Source organism: Gobius niger (genome assembly GCF_951799975.1).
Source record: "Gobius niger genome assembly, chromosome: 4".
Taxonomy (NCBI): Eukaryota; Metazoa; Chordata; class Actinopteri; order Gobiiformes; family Gobiidae; genus Gobius; species Gobius niger.
This window is the reverse complement of record NC_136855.1, coordinates 10,518,257-10,531,225: the sequence shown is the minus strand read 5'-3', so window position 1 is coordinate 10,531,225 and position 12,969 is coordinate 10,518,257. Positions and strand designations below refer to the sequence as shown.

Genomic DNA, 12,969 nt, shown 5'->3' with positions numbered 1-12,969 from the left:
AAGTACACCTTCACACCTAAACCTGACTGGCTTACAGGGTTGTAAAGTAAGAAGAGTGTTTTTCAACCTTTTTTGACGGTTTTGGGACGGTGGTGCAGTTGGTAGGGCGGGTCGTCTCGTAATCGGAAGGTCGCGGGTTCGAATCCCAGCTCCCGCAAATGCACACTGTCGTTGTGTCCTTGGGCAAGACACTACACCCTGCTTGCCTCCAGTGTCTGCGTACACTGGTGTGAATGAGAGAGTGAATGGGTGACTGGTTCCTTTGCACTTTGGGCCTGATAAAGGTAGAAAAGCGCTTTATATAAGTTGAGTCCATTTACCATGTTTTCCTTGAAGCCCCCCTTGTGTGACCCCACAAATGTACTTAAACATATGAATGATTGCCACTATGCATTTATGTCAAGCAAATAAAAGGAAATTGGAGTGTTCATGCATGTATTGAATGATTTTTAACCATTACATTTGCTTTATCAATATCAGTTGTGACATGACCGAGTTCTGGGATAGAGATAGATCTGTCTCCGCTCTGCAGCCGTGTGCGGCGAGGCAGGTGCACGCGGGAAAGCCACGCTGTGTTAGACATTCAAAACGTGCTCACTCTACTCAGAACCCCCCGAGCTGCTGCTGCTAAACCGCTGTAAAAAGTGAAACGTAATGACTTCGTATTGAACAAACAGATGAGCCACTCGCACTTTTCTTCTTTCACAGTTCGGGCGGAGGCTTTTTTTTCCACAAACAGGTAAAATAAAATAAAATTAATCTTAGGATTCACAGGAGTTGGCACCTGGCTCCTTATTTAGCTATAAAGTTGTTATAATTGTTTTTCCTGTCAAAAAAGTACTAACTGAGAGTGAGCCTGTGAGCCTGTAAGCACCCAAGTAGCTTCTAGAGCAGATGACCACATGACAATGGGGTGGCAAGACCTTTACTCTAGATCCGCCCCTGGCTGAGAGGCAGAAAACAGGCTGTAGCTCGAGTCTAGTTCATTATTTTACAGCACAAGTTTTCATTTAGACTCAGTCCCAGAGCTACAGCCAAATCTAACCAACAGCCTTGATTTACTAGATAATAATAATGATGAAAGAAAAATTGTGAAGTAAGTGAAGTATTTTAACTCCCATATATTAAGTGCATGCGCAAATTGGAAATAAAATGTTGAGTAGTAAAAAAATAAATATAGGCCGAGCAGTGTTAATTTTGACAACATATTTTATTTTAGTTTTAGTCTTTGTCTTTTGACTAAAATGTAATTTCATTTTAGTCGAGATTTAGTCAAAACATTATTTTCAATTTTAGTCTAGTTTTAGTCGACTAAAATTACATGTCAATTTAGTCGACTATATTTAAGACTAATTTAGTCGACTTTGCATTTATAATATTCATTATAATCATATTTAATCAAGGTCCTCGACTTAATGGAGCTGCTCCACATGAACAAAACTCAGAGCTGATTCTTTGGCAGTGAATTTAAATGACACAAGGCTCTTTCTGACGGTCAATAGAAGTTTGGATGATCTTAGTCTCTCCTTTTCATTTTTATTTAGTCTTATTTTAGTCGACTAAAATATCTGGACATTTTAGTCATAGTTTTAGTCTCATGAAAAACGTTTAATTTAGTTTTAGTCCAATTTTAGTCGTCAAAAATATCACTTTGACTAAAATTAAGACTAAATATTTTAGTCGACGAAATTAACACTGAGGCCGAGGATGCCTACGTATACAGTAGCCTCTATCTATCTATCTATCTATCTTTTTTTACCTTTTAAAGTACCGATAAGAGTACCGTTAAAGTACTGGATCGATAAGGAGTATCGATAAGAGTAGTAGTATCGATAAATCCTTAACGATACCCATCCCTACTTATGGCTGAAAGTGTTTGAGTATAGTTGATGTCCTGAGCTCTGGTATATTATGTTTGAGCATATTTATAGCGCTGCATCAAACAGAAGAAAACTGAATCCCAATAACAAAAATATCTCTAGATTCCCAACACGCAATTATCTCAATTTCATTATCGTCGCATCATCCAGTCGATTTTTTGACAATCTGAAGTTCTATCAAAAGGAATAAGCGAGTAGTGCATGCCATGAATCTTCATCCTCGTGTCAGGAGATCAGCACGAGGCTGAGCGCAGCTGGGCGCTGGAGCATAAACCAGACTTAGCAGAAAAATACAGTCAGTTTATGTCATCTTCACCTGCTAGTGCTTGACTCTTTTTTTCCAGCAACAAACAGGGATTTGCGGTGTGGAAGTTTTGCATCGCGGTCCTTGAGGTGTTTGGGCTGCTCTTCTATAAAAACACGCTCCGGTAAACACAAGTCTTTCCCTGCACTCTCCTGACATCATCTCGCTGGATCTAACCACATTAAAGTCTGAAAAAAAAAAAAAACGAAATAAAAAGCACTATCCGTCTGGTTGTGGCAGTGAGGAGGCGGCTGCTGACCTCGCTGCCCAGTGCAGATTGATGGTCTTCTCTGGAGAGGGCAGCTCTGAGACTCATCCAAACAAAACACAGGCAGGACTTGAGAGAGGTTTCGAGACGATTTAGGAGTCTCTGGGTAAACTGGCCGGGGTGCCTTTTAGATAAGTCAATGCCCTTATTTAACAACACATTTCTTTAAACTTTTGGTATTGGCAATGTTTCGGCGTGTGGTTGTAAACCACAAGTCACACAGCCTGACTGATTCTATTGTATTCCTTTTTTGTCATTTTGTCTTACTCCTTACCGAGGTCGCGAGGCGGTTTATCGAGCTTCTATGGGCAGACAGAGCTCTGTTGCTCAGGGGAGACAGCAACCAAATGCGATGTGTCCAGAAAATACCCATAGACGACCTGCTGCAAGGGAAAAAGCGAAGCGGCTCAAGTTGAAGCGATTAACAATCTGCGCAGGAGGAGAGAGTCGGGAAAGCTTGACCACGGGCAGAATCAGAACAAGTTTGGCGAAGGCGTTTGGACTTTCAAACTCAAGAGAAACCTCCTGGACTCCGTTTGGCGTGCGGGCTGGCATTTTGAGTGTGGAAGAGAGTGATGGAATAAATATGAAATAACCCGGGTGTGGTTTTGATGATGAAATATCATTAGAACAAAGTTAATACCATGAAAAAGGCAGTTTTGCGTGATATAGACCGCGTGATGTAAGGCAGGGGTGTCAAACTCATTTGGGTCGTGGGCCGAAATTCAGATTCCACCGTGGGTCACATATAATGTAAACAGGAAAATACTATAGAGAAAACTTTTTTCCAATAAATGAATAATAATAATGAGCTGTGATTTGGGCAAAGCCCCAACTAGACTGTAGCCTAATCAATAACAATAGCTTACACTTGTATTGCACTTTACAAGCCTGTGTCACAAGTTTCTCAAAGTGCTACATAGTAGTCATTATTCATTCACTCCACACTCGGTGTTGGTAAGCTGTTATTTAAGCCACAGCAGCCCTGGAGCAGACTGTCCATTTACCACGTGGCTATGATGTGTTGTTTATACCTTGATCTCATATTCTGTCAGTGCCCTCTGCTGGACACTTGTGAAAATCTTTCCTTTTTTAATTTAAGCTGCCCCCTAGTGGCTGGAGTGAGCATTCTGGTTATTCTTTAAAAAGTCATAAGTCCACACAGGACTGGGCTACAGACATGCTTTTTTTTTTCACATACCCGGGAAATGCTCTACAAGACAGGGGCTGGATTAAATCATCTGGCGGGGCACATCTGGCCCCCGGGCCACATGTCTCACACCCCTGCTTTAAGTCTGACGTTGAAGGCTGGAAAATAACGCGACAAACATGTGATTGTCTCATGCATAATAATCTTCAGTATTTCTTGTCATTGATTAACATTTGAGTAGAAATAAACATGAAGCACAATAAAACACTATAGACTTTATTGAAAATGTTTTTCACCAAGATCTTGTATTGATGATGGGAGAGTGTGACCACTGCACAAAGCCTCTCTTCGGCACATCCCAAAGATTCTCAATGAGGTTAAAGATCTGAACTACAGTGGCCAATCCATGTGTGAAAGTTATCTCATGCTCTCATGCTCCCTGAACCACACTTGTGGGATGTTGGGATGTTCAGGTCATCAGCTGATCTCATTCTTTGGGCTCATAGTGTTGCCGAACCTAGACCTGACCAACTGCAGCAAACCTGGATTGTTACAGCTAAATCCAGGTGGGGACTTATTTTTTGGTCAGGCAGTGCAGTAATTATACTGACCGGCTTAATTGCTCCTGTGAGGAAAACTGCCCAAAGCATTTGACACTATAGATAAAATCTGCCAGGAGTAGTGAGTTACCAAAGTGCTGACCAGCTCTTACCTTGGGTCAGCTCTACCTCTGGAGGATTAGCTCATTGTTCATGTGATTTGTAGTCGCCGCTTTTCTCCTTTTTTTAATGGAGGAATTGAAGCATCTGATTGAAACACACCCAGACACAGGATGAACATGCAAACAGCTCACGGTCTGAGAAGTGAACCTATCTGACTTTATGAGTCTGGAACTCTAATCAGCGGCTTGCTTGCTGCACCACGTATCTCTCTCTCTCTCCCTCTCTCAGTTCGCTTCAGGACATGTCTCGTCTCCGGGGCCTTCCTCTAATCTCGTATACCTTTCCTGATTGCTCCAGTCACAAGTCTCCGGGATTTAGCGGCTCACTTTCGGATGTTCAAGTAAATGAATGCAAATGCCGTGAATCAACTTCCAATCTCGTTTTAATGGGCAAATACTGCAGCCCCTCGTTGTCAAGGAGCTTTTCGCCTTTTGCTGTTAGCTCCACTTGTCTATGCAAAAACACAGGCCTCACGCTGACACAACCCGGGGCAGGTACGGCAGATTGTTTGCTGCTAAGGAGCTGGGATATAATTAAAAGTCAATGAAGAGCAAAATTGCTGTTTCACAGGTTGTTGAGATCTGAAGAGAGCTTTGTGAAATGGGAAAAGAAAAGCGCGTGTGAATGAATCGGACCCCCGGAGTGACTGCGAAATCCGAGCCTCATTGTGCTTTTAAATGGAAAAGCTCTCATACCAAACCAATGAAGGTGAAAAAGGCACTTTCCCTCATGGCTGGCGCGATATAGAACCGCAACATTTTGGAGAAAACTATCTGATTATAATTTTTCTGACAGACCTTTTGTTCAGATTTGCAGTTTTAAAATCAAGATTCACTTTAGGCGAAAAAAGCATTAACATTCAAGAGACTGTAATGCAATATGAATCCATATGCATTTCAGAGTATGCTCGAGGTTTAAACTAAAGAGTTAGAAGCTTTTATACATGAGAAATCCCAATGGAAACAGCTTGCGACCATAAAGGTTGCCATTTTTGTTCACTTGCTTTTAATCCAATTGGAGTTTGAAATAAACTATTCAAACTGCACCATTCCAGCTTTTTTGCTTCTGATACCGATTCTAGGGGTTTGAGTGTCTTAGACTCTCTTAAAAGTGAAATGGAATGGAAACAATGCCACACAAGGATCACTGGACTACTAATTATACTTGGGGATATGATGGCCTATTAGGTTACATTAACACACAGAATAAAGTGATCACATCATTACAACTTGTGCGTTACAAATATAATGTCAGTTATTGTATTTCATAAACAAAAATACAAACACTTGTCCACTCCAGCAGTGGTTAGTTAACGCTAGCATTAGCATGCTGCAGCTAGCATTAGCTTATTGCCGCTAGCATTGGCATACTGTTGCTAGCATTAGCTTGCTGCCGCTAGCATTGGCTTACTGTTGCTCACCAAAAATATGTTTGCAGAGGTTGAAACAAACTCAGCGCTGGACTTCTCCAGGTTCTGCCCTTCATAATGATGTACAGCATGACCATATTCACTGACGTTTGGTTAGTTAAAGTTGTGTTTTTAAAGCAGTGAGAGCCAAAACAGGTATCAGTTTGGTATCAATATTTGTTGCCGATACCCAATGTTTTTTCCAGTATCAGCTCCGATATGCAATACCAGTATCGGATCAGTGCATCCCTCTTTGTAAGTGTACTTGGATTGGAGACATAGTCATATATTTTCCAGTCAGAGGCATGTGCAGACTTATGGCACATGGCGTTCCAGGCAACATATCAAACAGTATTGTGAAGTTAATTTCCATCATTCTGGTTCAGTTACATCTGTTTGTGCTTATGTATAGCCATCATATCTTATAGTTTGGTGATAACTGAATTACATTCACAAGATTCGATCCCCAATATACAGTACTTCCTCAGGCTTTCCAAAACACCCACACTCCCACCTGTTCTATCCCTGGATCCGCGCGCTACAATCCATGTTAACTTCTTTAACTCCTTTGGAAAAGCGAGCTGGGGGTGGTACCGGGTTTGACTACTACATGGATAGAGGCAGAAGCTTCAGAAACTGGGTTATCTGTAGGCGCTTATGAAATGTCCTGAAGGAGGGAGGAAACGGGAGAATTATTGAAGTCATGTTGTTGAGGATTTGAGAAAAGAAGCATCATCTCAAAACAGCTCAGAGCGCCCCACACACTACGGGGGAAACCAGTGTGACAGGCTTAGACTGTGGAAGGGGAAGAATTAAATATTCTTTTTCATCAAAATACATAGTTGAATTCATTTTTATTGTGGTCAGAGTAAAAAATACTGGATTTTCATTCAAAAAGCAGTTCTAAAAACACGTTTTTAGAACAGCTTTTGACATTTGAGATCTACAAAAAATAAAGCCTTAAATTTAAACCTGGCTGTATACATTACTTGCAATTTCGGCAGTTTTTATTATTCATATGAACATGATAGAAAACGTGCAGCACAATATGTTTCTCATCGTTCTGTCTGTAAACAATAGCAAAACTTACAAATTGACACAAAAATTAAATATTTCCCCCTTTTTTTAATTTATTCATTATTATTTAGACTTGATTGGGTGGAGATGGAAAATGAGAATAGTTTAAAGGTGCATTATGCAACTTTTTATGCAAGAAAAAAAGTTGATATTTGTGCGTATTTGACCTTGTAGTGACCCAGTGGCTGTATGAGTGGTCAGCATGGCGCTTTTACTTTCCATCACGGTGGTCTCTACAACGCTCCAGGATCAATTGTTTTATAGGTTTTCTGGTGCTCAGCAGAGAAACCCTTCCAAACAATTAATCCTGGAGCATCATAGAAACCACTGTGATGGAAAATAAAGGCTCCATGCTGACCACTCATACATCCACTGGGTCACTACAAGGTCAAATATGTTGATCAATAATATCAACTTTTTTTTTTTTTAAACATGGAAAGTTAACCTTTAAAACAACATAAAACAGATAGAATAACAGAAGAACATTGTTTTAAGGCAGATATGGGTTCCACTGGACATGTATTTAACTTTCCACGCAGGGTAAAAATCCTGAACCCATTGCATATCGGTGGTTGGCAGAGGATCTTCCCATTTGAATAAAATCATTTGACAGCCCAAAAGTGAGATATAGAAACATTTTTCCCTATTCATTTGCAGTGCAAATAGATCAGAAGCATTGACATTTAGCTGACGATCTGCAAATGTATCAGGCAATACCTGCGCCATAACGAAAGCTGTGACAAATGATTTGTTGAAATTTTGCAGTGAAGGACCATCCAAATCCGCTTATATGTCCTACAATCAGTACAGTTTCAAAGATTTTGCATCATTTTCTACTTTTTATTATTTTTTTCATCAGCAATTGAAAATGTGTTTGTTGTTTGCGAATAAAACTACTATTGCGCCTCTTTGTGACTTTCACTTGGTTTAAAACTAGCCAAAGTGGCTCTTGCGATTTTGAAGGTTGCCGACCCACTGAACTAGTCATCCACCCTTTACTCCAAAACTTTAACAAATGCTGAATTAAATGTAGAATTTCTATTAAATAATGATACAGAGACTTAGAGAAGAGCAAAGTGTCTCAACATAATAATGAGAAAGCCATAAATCTAGTGTTAGCTTCATGCTAATGCTAACCGCTAGCTTCGGCTGCTGTTTTTTTGCTTCTCATGGAATATATGCTCTGTAAAAACATTCATACTGACCCGATTCGGACTGCATTTACGTGTGCTGAATATGCTTTTGCCAGTAAAAAGCGTGGTGGGGAAAAAAAGGATTTCCATAACATACTTCCGTCCCCCTCGTGAGGCTAACTACCGACCACTGCGCGTATATTTCACAAGAAAACACCCGATACTTGAAAATACGGTGAAATCGCATTTGAACATGTTACATTTGAACAATATGAACTTCCTCAGGAAAAGGAAACCCATCCCGACACTGGAAGAACACACGCACCCCAGTAATCACACATGGAGGGTCTCATACTTCAGGTGTGAATAGGTGAAATATTTGTGCATTTGCAAGAATCCAACTTTTGCTAAGACTGGACGCCTCAGGGTGAGACGGAGGGGGAGGGGGGGGGAGTTCGGGTAGAAACATCAAACTAATTATCGGAACTGCCATATGCGCCGCAGCTTTGCCCGCTCTCAACTGCACACAATCCAACATAATCTGCATCCTTTTGAGACTCCTCTCTTCATCCACTGCCTGAATGGCTTCGCCGTGTCACATTTGCATGATGCTGTGTGTCTCCCTTTCGCCCCGGCCTTTTCATTCCGCACATATTGTTGTCGCACCTTCGCTCTCGCTGCAGCCTCTCCTGTCTGCGTCGTTGTATAACACGGGCTTTAGATCTTTTCTCTTCTTCCACGAGCTTCAAACGCCGTCTCCCAATTCGCTCCCACAACGCACCGCCGCAAAAAAACGCCTTCACCCTGACCCCCGCTATACCCCGTGTCCCAGAAAAATAACATAAAACGGCTCGACGTCAGTCACATTTGGGTAAAAATATACTGCACCGTTGACTTTAAAAGGATTGATTTGTTTAGATATTTTCACGCATCATTATTGAGTCGTTTTTGGAGCTTTTAGCTGTGATCAAATGTACCAAACTTTTTCGGCACACATTGGTACGTGTGTCCTCATTTAGATTTTTCTTTCGAACTGGCTTGATTGCCTGGTCAACTTTAATCATTTCATGCTTCAAAGACCATACCATATGCTGTGGAGCTGATAAAGGCAGTGCACGACTTAGCGCGCATTCTGGGCAAATGTTTTTGCTCTTTATTTTTTGCATGTGCCAACATTTTTTGTACAGAAATAGTCCACAAGTTTTCTATAATTAATTCTTCCAATCATTCTTTCGGCTGCACAGTCCTTATACACCTTATCTCCTCCACAGCTAACTTTACAGTTGTACATCACAAAGCTAGACAAACTACAGGCACGCGAGCTGACTTGGGTGACGTGCTGTCATACATGACTTTGGTGTCACTTAGCAGAGCCACAGGATCTTTCCTTCACTGTGGATTAGTTCTGCCTTTTTCGCCCACGTTTGGGTAGGCATGCTGTTTCGAGATGTTCAGCCAGGGCCCTTCGTTTGCATTGTTGTTGCTCACTAGATACAGTGACTGCCACCGCTTTGCCTTGTCCATTTTTGTTTGGCCGGATTCTCTTTCCAGTTGTGTCATGTTGACGCAAATTTTAACGGGCTTCGGAAACGGGACCAAAAATTGCTTTGTCTCATATAGTATTTCATATCTTGATTGCATTTTATGTTTTAGAAGAAATGCTTGTTTTGCTTTTCATTGCTTTAAAGCTGCCCTTAGTGATGTCTTTTGGAATTTTTTTCATCAGTAGGTGGAGCCTGGCCTTAGCCATCCGTAAACTCCGGTCAATTATCATTTCCCTACATGTACGTCTGGGTCTGATCTCAGTGGCCGCGTTACATCGGTTCAATTTCAAACTACCATTCAGCGAGCGGGGAGGCGGGGCTTGGAGGTGACGTCAAGCATTTGCGCCACATTTGCTGGTTGTAGTTTGGCAATGGTGGCGGATACGAAAGTAAAGGAAGCTCTTCAATCTGTTCTGGCTCGGCTCCCAAATATCCAGAAATTAAAATTGATGCCATGGAATGTGCAAGGAATGTGCCCAAGAGTTATGATAGGGTTATGATAGAGTTATGACAGAGTTATGATAGAGTTATGATAGAGTTATGATAGAGTTATGACAGAGTTATGATAGAGTTATGATAGAGTTCTGACAGAGTTATGATAGAGTTATGATAGAGTTATGATAGAGTTATGACAGAGTTATGATAGAGTTATGATAGAGTTATGACAGAGTTATGATAGAGTTATGACAGAGTTATGATAGAGTTATGATAGAGTTATGACAGAGTTATGACAGAGTTATGATAGAGTTATGATAGAGTTATGATAGAAATGTGATAGAATTATGATAGAGTTATGATAGAGTTATGATAGAAATGTGATAGAGTTATGACAGAGTTATGATAGAGTTATGATAGAATTATGATAGAGTTATGATAGAGTTATGACAGAGTTATGATAGAGTTATGATAGAGTTATGATAGAAATGTGATAGAATTATGATAGAGTTATGATAGAGTTATGATAGAAATGTGATAGAATTATGATAGAGTTATGATAGAAATGTGATAGAATTATGATAGAGTTATGATAGAGTTATGATAGAGTTATGACAGAGTTATGATAGAGTTATGATAGAGTTATGATAGAGTTATGATAGCGTTATGATAGTTATGATAGCGTTATGATAGAGTTATGATAGAGTTATGATAGAGTTATGATAGAAATGTGATAGAATTATGATAGAGTTATGATAGAGTTATGATAGAAATGTGATAGAATTATGATAGAGTTATGATAGAGTTATGATAGAGTTATGACAGAGTTATGATAGAGTTATGATAGAGTTATGACAGAGTTATGATAGAGTTATGATAGAGTTATGATAGAGTTATGATAGAGTTATGATAGAGTTATGATAGAGATATGATAGAGTTATGATAGAATTATGACAGAATTATGATAGAGTTATGACAGAGTTATGATAGAGTTATGATAGAGTTATGACAGAGTTATGATAGAGTTATGATAGAGTTATGACAGAGTTATGATAGAGTTATGATAGAGTTATGATAGAGTTATGACAGAGTTATGATAGAGTTATGATAGAGTTATGATAGAGTTATGATAGAGTTATGATAGAGTTATGATAGAGTTATGATAGCGTTATGATAGAGTTATGATAGTTATAATAGAGTCATGATAGCTACTTCACTAACACATATGTTACGACCAAATGCCAGCGAAAATCAGATCCAATTGTTTCAAAGCAGTTCACCCCTCCCACCTGATAATGGAGCTCAATTGTGAAGTTCCAGACCCTTGTACGAAACGCAATGAGTACGAAGGTATGGTAAAACCAGGCTACCACCACCCCCCTCCCCTAACCGCACTTCCCTGTCACCCACGCCCCTCACTCCCCTCCACCGGAGAAAACAAGTTGCTCTGATTGCTTTCAATGAGATACGGAAATCTCGATAATCTTGTGTGAAACACTTTCATCCGCATATTTTAAGATATGTAGCAAAGTAAACATTTTGAGATTTACACTTATTTGCTAAACTGCAACTTTCATGAAAGTCTCTTTTTCTTCCATTTAGAACTAAGTTTACGGTGCAGGTCTCCTTCTACGGCACAAAGTCCGCTGCTTTCTGCGAGTGTGGTGCATTATGGGAATGCAACGATGCCGGACCAGCAAAATGGGATCGCTTAGAGTAGCTTTAACTATAAGGTTTATTGGGGTAAATGTTACAAAATAAACGGCCTCACAGCCTCAACAAGAAACAAATTATTTCCGCTTCAGAATCAAAGTAACGAGTTACAAAAATGTCTCACTTTTTTCAGTAACTGCGAAACACAACATATTACTAAAACAAAATACGGGAATATGCTAGTCATTACGATTTCAGAAACTCAAATTACAAGTGCATTTAATGTTTGTATTGATGCACGAAAGAAAAAATGCCAAACTCCACCCAAATAAAATGTAGCTTATCAAATCAAGTTGGACACTGGTGTGTAAGATCTGCAGTTGCGTCGAGCTAATGTCGTCCATCAAAAAGCATCATGCTAATTATTAAGATTGACCACAGATTTAATAACGACTTGATTCAATTCAATTCCTCCCACAACCTCATATGCCAAAGTTTATTCAATCAGGAAGCTTCATCACACCTCGCTCATTTGCTTGACTCGGTCACTCTCACGTGGATGAAATACTTTATGTTTTGGGGGTACTTTTGAAGAAACGCTCTGATGGCTTATTCCCCTTTTTTTCTGGGCTTCATCAAGCAACTAATCCTTCGACCTCTTTGGCTGTGCGTGTTACTGGACTCTTTGTTTCATCTTGTGGATTCATTTTTTTCTTTTCTTTCCTAGACTGTGGAAACCTGAACCAATTTCGATGTCACAGAACTTTGTGTGTGAGAAAGCGGGGATTAAAAGTTGATTAGGCAGCAGCAAAATTAATTACACTGTTTACACGGAAGGTGCTTAATTGCCACTTTGATTCATAAATTCTGTCTGACTAAGTGGATTTCCTATAGCTCTATTACTGGCAGGAACCCTATGAATATTTCATAATGCAGGTATTCCTATACTTGTGCTGCATTATGTCCAATGGGACTCTTTAAAAGGGGGTTTTAATTGTCAGGGGAAAAATATCTATTTGCAATTTTCTGACTTCTTTTGTTATTTGCGAAATTGAGATTTTTCTTGCAGACCACCCCATGAAGGATAAAAGGCCGTTTGTAGTTCATGGTTGGCACAGTAACATTGGAATAACATTGAGAATATTGGCCAAATCCTTTCTCCGCCACAAAACGACTCATCATTTTAATGCACCTTTTTTTGTAAAACCGTCACCTATGTTTTTTTTCAGGAAAGCACGCACACTGACAATAATACATTTATATCTTGTGTGCATTTCATGTGAGTGTGTGCATTTTGTATTCTGAAGGGAGTACGGTAAAGCCTCTGGCCCACAAATTAACTGTAAGCTTGATTAAACACAAGCAGTTTCCAGCCAGAAAGAAACGTGATGTCAA

General features: G+C 39.9%; 1 protein-coding gene across 1 annotated transcript in view; it reads left to right on the top strand.

The window, feature by feature from the left end:
* Positions 1-12,969, top strand: part of adamtsl3 (ADAMTS-like 3) — a 272,825-nt gene that overhangs the window by 117,972 nt on the left and 141,884 nt on the right. The window lies entirely within an intron of this gene.